The following is a 6,252-nucleotide window of genomic DNA, read 5'->3' as shown; positions in this document are numbered from 1 at the left end:
CGAATGGCTTATAAACATATGAAAAATGTTCATCATCCCTAATAATTAGAGAAATGCAAATCAAAACCACCCTGAGGTATCATCTAACCCCAGTCAGAATGGCCCACATCACAAAGTCTCAAAACTGCAGGTGCCGGCATGGATGTGAAGAGAAGGGAACAATTTTACACTGCTAGTGGGACTGCAAAATAATACAACCTTTTTGGAAGGCAGTGTGGAGAACCCTCAAAGAACTCAAGCTAGACCTCCCATTTGACCTTGCAATCCCACCTGGATTTTAATTAGGGATGTTTGCTCTGTTTTGGTTGATTTGCTTGAGTTCTTTGTAGATACTGATTATTAGCCCTTTTTCGTATTTGAAGCATGCAAATTTTTCTTGTACTCTAAAAGTTGTCTCTTTCCTCTGTTGATTGTGTCCTTACCAGAAGGACTCATTTATTTATTTTTGTTGTTGCTGTGACTGTGTTTGGGGTCTTCTTCATAAATTCTTTCCTGATGCCAATATCATTAAAAGTTTTTTCCATACTTTCTACCAGAATTTTTATAATTTTGTGTCTTAGGTTTAAGTCTTTTATCCATTGTGAGTTAATTTTTGTAAGCAGAGAAACAGTTCATCCAGTTTTAGTCTTTTACATGTGGCTAATCAATAGGGATTCTTTTCCCCCAGGGTATGCTTTTGTTTGGTTTATTCAAGATCAGGTGTTAATATGAGGCTGGGTTCATCTCTGAGTTGTCTATTATGTTCCATAGATCTAGGTCTCTATCTTTCTGAAAACACCATGCTGTTTTGATCACTATAGATTAGTAATATAACCTGAAGTCTGATAATGTGATGCCTCCAGATTTGTACTTACTTCATAGAACTGCATTAGCTATTCAGGCTATTCTCTTTGTTTCATAAAAAATGAATAACCGACCAGTGCCTGGGGCTCAGTGGGTAGGGCATTGACCCCATATACTGAGGGTGGCAGGTTCAAACCCAGCCCCAGCCAGCTAAAACAGCAGTGGCAATTGCAACAAAAAATAGCCTGGCAATGTGGCAGGCACCTGTAGTCCCAGCTACTCAGGAGGCTGAGGCAAGAGAATCACTTAAGCCCAAGTGTTGGAGGCTACTGTGAGCTGTGACACATGGCACTCTACCAAGGGTGACAGAGTGAGATTCTATCTCAACAACAACAACAACAACAAAAAAATGGGAAGTGCCTGTGCCACCCTGGGCAGCACCTGTGGCTCAGTGAGTTGGGCACTGGCCCCATATACCAAGGATGGCAGGTTCAAACCCGGCCCTGGCCAAACTGCAACAAAAGAATAGCCAGGCATTGTGGTAGGTGCCTGTAGTCACAGCTACTTGGGAGGCTGAGGCAAGAGAATCACCTAAGCCCAGGAGTTGGAGGTTGCTGTGAGCTGTGATGCCATAGCACTCTACCAAGGGTGACAAAGTGAGAGTCTGTCTCAAAAACAGACAAAAAAAAAAAACCATTTTTTCAAGTTCTTCAAAGTATGATGATGGAATTTGAATGGGTTTTTGATTAGATCTGTAGATTGTTTGGGGGAGTATAGACATTTTAACAAGGTTGATTCTCCCCAGCCATGTGCATGCTACATGCTACATTCTTCCATTTGTTAACATCTTCTGATATATATATATATAAAAAATACATATACATATACAATATATATACACACACACACACACACACATATATATATATATATATATGTATGTATATATATATTGCAGTTTTTGGCCAGGGCTGAGTTTGAGCCCACCACCTCCAGCATATGGGGCACGGCACCCTATTCCTTTGAGCCACAGGAGCTGGCCCTCATCTGCTATTTCTTTTCTCAGTGAGACATAGCTCTCTCTGTTGAGATCCTTCACATCATTTTTTAAAAGTAAATTCCAACATACTTCATTATCTTTAGTGCTATTGTGAAGGGTACTGTATCTTTGATTCTCAGCTTATCTGTTATTGGCAGATAAGAAGGCTACTAATTTGTGGACATTGATTTTCTATCCTGAGATGTTGCCATTTTTCTTGATCACTTCCAGTAGTCTCATGGATGAATCCTTGAGATTTTCTAAGTGTAAGATCATATCATCTGCAAAGAATGAGAATTTGACCTTCTCTGTTCCCAGTTGGATATGCTTGATACCCTTCTCTTGCCTTACTACATTTACTAGGATGTTCAGCACTACATTGAAAACTTGGCAATAGTAGTGGCAATAGTAGACATTGATGTTTGGTTCCAGTTCTAAGCAGAAATGCTTTCAGTTTTTCTCCATTTAGCATGATGTTGGCTGTGGGCTTGTATTTATTTAGGAAATGTCCCATCTATGCCTATTTTCTTTAGTGTTTATATCAAAAAAAAAAGAATGCTGAATTCTGTCAATGTTCTATCTGTCTAGTGAGAGGATCATGTGGTCTTTGTTTTTACTTCTGTTCATCTGATTAATGATATTTATGGATGTGTGTATAATGAAGTAGTCTTTCATCTTGGGGATCAAATCCATGTGGTCATGATTTTTTTTTTTAATGTAAAGCTGAATTCTGCTTGCTAGGATTTTATTGAGTATTTTTGCATTAATATTCATTAACGATAATGGTCTGTAGTTTTTTGTTGTTGTTGCCTCCTTTCCCATCCTGTCCTAGTTTTGGTATAAGTATGATATTTGCATTGCAGAAGGATGGGGGGGGGTCATTCCTTCTCAATGTTTTGGAGTAAGTTCTGCAATATAGGAATGAGCTCTTCTTTGAAGGTTTGGTAAAATTCTGATGTGAAACCATCTGGACTAGGACATTTTTTGTTGGAAGATTTTTTATAGTGATTACAATTTCATTTCTTCATATTGGTATGTTCAAGAGTTCTATTTCTTCCTGGCTGAAGTTAGGGAGGTAGTGTGACTCCAGAAATTTGTACATTTCCTTCATATTTTCAAGTTTCTGGGCATACTTTTTTTGTAGTCTTTGGTGATTATCTTTTGTATCTCTGTAGCATTGATTGTTATTTCCTCCTTTTCCTTATTTTTCAATTTAAGATTAATATAAGGTACAAACAATTAGGGTACAATGTTTGCATTTGTTAGGTAATGTCCCTGTTGCAGTTATGTCCCTCATCCAGGAGGTATGCCTTATACACCCCTTGCATTGTGTATATTAGGTAGGAGCACACCAATCCTCTCCTTTCCCCCTCTCTCCTCTCTCCTGCTTTCTCCTCTTCCCCTCGACTTCAATTAAATTGTTTTCTCTCACATGTGGTCATGTATTAGTTCATCTACAGGATTTCTATTAGTATTTGAATATACTGGGTACTTAATTTTCCATTCTTGTGACACTTTACTACAGAGAATGTTCTCCAACTCTATCCAGGTTAATACAAAAGATACAAAGTCTCCATCTTTTATGGCTGAATAGTATTCAATGGTATACATGTATCACAGTTTGTTAATCCATTCATGGATTGATTCCACATCTTGGCGATTTTAAATTGAGCTGTGATAAACAATTTAGTGTAAATGTCCTTAGGATAAAATGATGGGTTTTTTTTCCCCCTTCTGGATAGATGCTTAGTAATGTGATTGCAGGATCAAATGGAAGGTCTATTTTGAGTTCTTTGAGTATTCTCTATACTTCTTTTCGAAGAGGCTACATTAGTTTGCAATCTCAACAGCAGTGTAAAAGTGTTCCTTCTCTCCACATGAATTCCAGCATCTACAGATTTGGGACTTTATGATGGGAGCTATTCTCAGTGGGGTTAGGTGATATCTCACAGTAGTTTTGATTTACATTTCTCTCCTGATTAGAGGCAATGAACATTTTTTCATATGTTTGTTAGCCATATGTCTGTCCTCAGGGAAGGTTCTGCCCATGTCTCTTGCCCAGTAACAGATGAGATTGTTTCCTCTTTTCTTTCTTTTTTTTTTTTTTTTCAGTTTTGGCCAGGGCCGGGCCTGAACCTGCCACCCCTGGTATATGGGGTCAGTGCCCTACTCCTTGAGCCACAGGCGCCGCCCTATTTGCTCTTTTCTTGTTTATTAATTTGAGTTTTTTGTAGATTCTAGTAACCAACCCTTTGTTAGATTCATAACATGCAAATATCTTTTCACTTTGTGAAGGTTGTCTATTTTCCTTAATTGTTCTGTTCTTAAGGGTGCAGAAGCTTTTTATATCAATTCAGTCCCATTTATTTATTGCTGTTGTTACTGCATTGCAAAGTGGGTCTTCATAAAATCCTATGGCTGATATCATCAAGAGTTTTTCCTGGCTCGGCACCTGTGGCTCAAGCAGCTAAGGTGCCAGCCATATACACCTGAGCTGGCAGATTCAAATCCAGCCTGGGCCTGCCAAACAACAATTAAGGCTGCAACAACAAAAAAAAATAGCTGAGCATTGGGGCAGGCACCTGTAGTCCCAGCTACTTGGAAGGCAGAGGCAGGAGAATCACTTCAGCCCAGGAGTTGGAAGTTGCTGTGAATTGTGAGGCCACAGCACTCTACCCAGGGTGACAGTTTGAGGATCTGTCTAAAAAAAAAAAAAAAAGTCTTTCTCATGCTTTCTTCTAGGACTTTTTATTTTATCATTATTATTATTATTATTATTTTAGAGACATAGTATCATTTTGTCACCCTGAGTAGAGTACTGTGGCATCACAGCTCACAGCAACCTCCAACTCTTGGGCTTAGCTGATTCTCTTGCCTCAGCCTCCCAAGTAGCTGAGACTACAGGTGTCCACCACAATGCCTAGCTATTTTTTTGTTGTTGTTGCAGTGTGGCTGGGGCCAGGTTCTAACCCACTACCCTCAGTAAATGGGGCCAATGCCCTACTCACTGAACCACAGATGCTGCCCTCTTCTAGGACTTTTATTATTTCATGTCACCACCCTTTTAATTTCTGATTGAGCTTTTTAGGGATCTTAATTTCCAGAGTATTTTTTTTTCTTAAGACAGAGTCTCACTTTGTCACATTTGGTAAAAGGCTGTTGCATCACAGCTCACAGCAACCTCAAACTCTTGGGCTCCAGTGATTCTCTTGCCTCAGCCTCCCGAGTAGCTGGGACTGCAGTTGCTCACCACAATGCCCAGCTATTTTTAGAGATGGGGGTCTCGCTTTTGCTCAGGCTGATCTTGAACCTGTGATCTCAGGCCTCCCAGAGTGGTAGGATTACAGCTGTGAGCCACTGTGCCTGGCCTATTGTATACCGTTAAAGCCAAATTGCTATAAACTAAAGCTGACCGTTAACAGATTATGATGTTAATTCTAATCATCAGATCAAACACTAAGAAAATAATTTTTAAATTTACAGAAGGTGCTCTGAGGACCCAGATTGAAGCAAGATGGTGGGCTCACAGTGAGGCGTTGTCAAGGGATGAAAATTGATTTCTCTTAAAAGTAGATTTTAAAAGCAGTGTTTCTTTAAACCATCTTTTTTTCATAAGTATCTTGATATACCATGGCTGGAACAGAAGTAAAATGGGTGATATCAAAGAGAAGTTTCTTGAAACATTTATTTCCAACCCAAAATGGAGCTTTATATTGTGTTTGTCATAAATCTACATATTCTTCTCTACCAGATGACTATAATTGCAAAGTAGAGTTTGCTTTGACATCTGATGTCAGGACAATAGTATGCTACCACCCTTCTTTGGACATTCCATATGAACACACAAAACCTATTCCTCTGCCAGATTCTGTGGGTAATAATGAAGAAACACATGATCAAGTGCTGAATACCAGATTAGCAGAAAAAAGTAAATGGCTTGAACAAGGACTCATGATAGAACAACTTAGCAAAATGTTCTTTACTACTAAGCACCGCTGGTATCCTCAGGGACAGTATCACACTCGATGTAAGAAACTGAATACTCCAAAGGACAGATGATATTGAGGTTTTCTAGGGAATTAGACAGAAACATGCCTCATATGCCATTTGAGAAAATGCAATCTGGTACAGTCATTAATATGTTATATAGTAAAATAGTAATAATAAAATTCCTTTTCATATAAAAAAAATTACAAAAGTTAAGAAGGGAATAAAGAATGATACACTATAGAAATGCAGTGAAACATAGAAGAAAACAGCACTAGAGGAATTAAGGGAAAAAATTATGAGACATAAAAAAGATAAAGATAAAAATGTCAGAAGTGGCTTGGTGCCTGTAGCTCAAGCAGCTACGGTGCCAGCCACATACACCTGAGCTGGCGGGTTTGAATCCAGCCTGGACCTGACAAACAATAATGTTGGCTGCAACC

The 6,252-nt window shown here is 38.9% G+C and overlaps 1 pseudogene; it reads left to right on the top strand.

The window, feature by feature from the left end:
- The first annotated feature begins 5,452 nt into the window (after positions 1-5,452).
- On the top strand, positions 5,453-5,881 carry LOC100942579 (annotated as a pseudogene).
- The last annotated feature ends 371 nt before the right edge of the window (positions 5,882-6,252 follow it).

This window comes from Otolemur garnettii, unplaced genomic scaffold, assembly GCF_000181295.1.
Source record: "Otolemur garnettii isolate 467f Iridium unplaced genomic scaffold, OtoGar3 scaffold00256, whole genome shotgun sequence".
Taxonomy (NCBI): domain Eukaryota; kingdom Metazoa; phylum Chordata; class Mammalia; order Primates; family Galagidae; genus Otolemur; species Otolemur garnettii.
This window is presented reverse-complemented; position numbering and strand designations above follow the sequence as displayed.